Source organism: Pundamilia nyererei, unplaced genomic scaffold (assembly GCF_000239375.1).
Source record: "Pundamilia nyererei isolate P.nyererei 1_Seehausen unplaced genomic scaffold, PunNye1.0 scaffold00002, whole genome shotgun sequence".
NCBI classification, from domain to species: Eukaryota; Metazoa; Chordata; class Actinopteri; order Cichliformes; family Cichlidae; genus Pundamilia; species Pundamilia nyererei.
In genome coordinates, this window is record NW_005187403.1 from 3211583 (window position 1) to 3214222 (window position 2640).

General features: G+C 38.0%; 1 protein-coding gene across 1 annotated transcript in view; it reads left to right on the forward strand.

The window, feature by feature from the left end:
• The first annotated feature begins 1642 nt into the window (after window positions 1-1642).
• Window positions 1643-2640, forward strand: part of LOC102203657 (KN motif and ankyrin repeat domain-containing protein 1-like) — a 14441-nt gene continuing 13443 nt past the window's right edge. Inside the window, exon 1 of the mRNA XM_013909036.1 lies at window positions 1643-1758. The gene's annotated coding sequence lies outside the window, so the exon portion shown is untranslated. The remainder of the gene's footprint in view (window positions 1759-2640) is intronic.

Consider the following 2640-nt stretch of genomic DNA (forward strand, 5'->3'; position numbering starts at 1 on the left):
TGAAACAGGTAAGTGTTTCACCGAAGTTTAAAAAGGGTGGACTGTAGATAGGGGTAGGGACCGGGGTGTGCAACTCTTCTAACCAATCACAAGTGTCCTTTCTGATGCTGGTTGGATCACTTCTGTGACTGTGGGTTTGAAGAGCAAAGTTCAAAGATAGTGAACATTTTAGTTTTAAAGTAACCAGATTAAATCAGTCTTAACTCAGTGATTTAAAGGTTTTTTTTTATTAGCATGCACAACTCAATATTTTAAAGTGGATTTCAGTCTCAGTGCAACTTGATTTTGTTTAACTGCATTCATTTCACTGAAGTACGTAACTGCACTCAGATCTTTTAATAGAAACAGCTAAGCTTTTCAGCACCAAGCTCATTTCATTTACAGATGCTCTTTTAAACCGACCATGTATTGTCTGTAGTTTTGACCCTGTCAGTTTGTGAGATTTAATAGACTTCTGTTACTCAGAAACCTTCAGATCATTATAGAAAATCTGGTGAACACCTTACACCGGACCAACGAACTCAGCACTTTCAAGCATGTAAACATGTTTTCCCTGCGTGATCCTGAAGAGGTGCAAAGTTCAAATGATAGGACTCATTGTACGAGGCAATCTTACCTGACTTCTGTGTTAATTTTCGATGGGTTAATACAACTATGTACGAGAAAATAAACAGTCACATTTATTCACATGAACTGGTGGAGTGTGTCACTGTGTCTCTGCATGCAGATAATTAGGTTATGGTAGTCTCTGTCTGGGAAATCATCAAACTTTTTAAAAAAGTTAAAGGACTCCACACAATCAATGGTGCTGCTTGAGTTAAGCTTACACAAAACGAGTTAGAGAGCTGTTTCACAAACCAAAGTTAAACTTTGGACTTAAAAGATAGCAGGTAGGATAAAAACCTCCAGTGTAATGTAATGTGAGGTGGGTAGTAACATGCTGCAAGCATGCTTTCAAGTCAATAAATTATTTAAAAAAAGCAAACACAAAAAAACAAGAGGTTTCAGAGAGACTTTTTAAGGCTAGCGTGTGAGAAAACTATGCAGCAGGCGCTAGACACCTTGTCCGTAAGCATCAGTCAGTTAATCCATTTGGGGGATATTTTTCGCATGGGAATACCTCAAAAACGCCGCAGGAACAACTTTGGACTCAAAGTGTATTAGAGTGCAGGATGTATTACTGCACTATGTCCACATGATGTCGCAGTTCAGCTTGAAAATGTGGAATGTCTGGTAAAAGATATATTCCATAAGAGCTCTCTGGTGCTCCGAATCGATTAAACTTTCAGCACTATTAAAACAGCTCTACAAACAGCACCACCCTGCAGGATGTAAGAGTGACTTATTTTTAGCAGGTGCCATTATCCCAAGCCTACAGTTAAATATATGGAAACTACATAAAAATGACTGTTTAACTTTATTTCCCGGTTATGTCACTGGAAAAAAAAAATAACTCAGGTAATTAGTTCGGTAATTACTACCCCTGAAACCAGATTCTGAGACCGAAATGATGTGGTGTTTATGCTGTGTAATCGAGTCAACAGAAGAAAGCGCCTCATCAATATTTTAATGACTGAATCCCGTGAGCATCTGCTGTGCACGTCGACAGCTCTGCGCGCATGCGCGGTATGCATCTCACAGATGCAGAGGAAAAGTTCGTCTAATATCGAAAAATTATTGAGAAAGGAGAAAAGGGGGGAAAGCGGTCTTGTTAGCGTCAAAAATACACGTTTAAAAAAACACGTACCAACTGATAAGGTAAGCTGTTAATAATACTCATAATATTTAACTTTGCATCACACGAGCATGTTGTATTTGTCCACCTCCTCTCCGAATGCACAGGTGATTTACTTCTTCTCATGTTAAGCAAATAGAGGCTAACTTTTTATAACACGACGGAATAAAACATTCAATTTGAAGTAAGGAAGGAGGAAGGGCTGCAGTTATCTGTCAATTTATAAAAAGTTCAAATATTAATATTAGTTATATATTTATCATACAAAGTTTTACCCTTTATTAATAATCGCTTGGCACTTTTGTCAGTGAGAAATGTATGGTGGCCCTGAGAGGTCAAACGCACTGTAATTGAAGAAAACACCAGAAAAATGCTGCAAAAAGGCACAAAACCCAACGGAATTTCCATAAAACACAAGGGAAAATGCCACAAAAGATAAAAAAGATAAAAATAAAATAAAAACCCCAACAACAACAACAAACAAAAAACAGTGAAACAAAACGGACATGTTTTTGGGGAAACAGCTGTGGAAGTGACAGTACTATGTGACTCATGCAATTAAAGCACACTTTACTTTGCTCCTTCACATCACTGATAAACCGCTGCTTCTTTGAAGTGTGACGATGCAATCCTTCATGTTCTGTTTTCTGTATTTAGCGTGAGTTTGTAGTAGAGATGGACTGATCCATATTATGTATCGGTATCGGTCCTATACTGACCTAAATTACTGGATCGGATATCGGAGAGAAAAAAAAATGTAATCCGATCCAGTCCGAAGTATCACAAAATCAGAGAAGTATCCCAGAGAAGTAAAGCAAGTGTGTAAGTTCATCCCTGAATGTTTGCATAGTATTTCCATGTTAAGCTTAACAACTGATATATGGAGCCACAGCTGGACTGGCCAT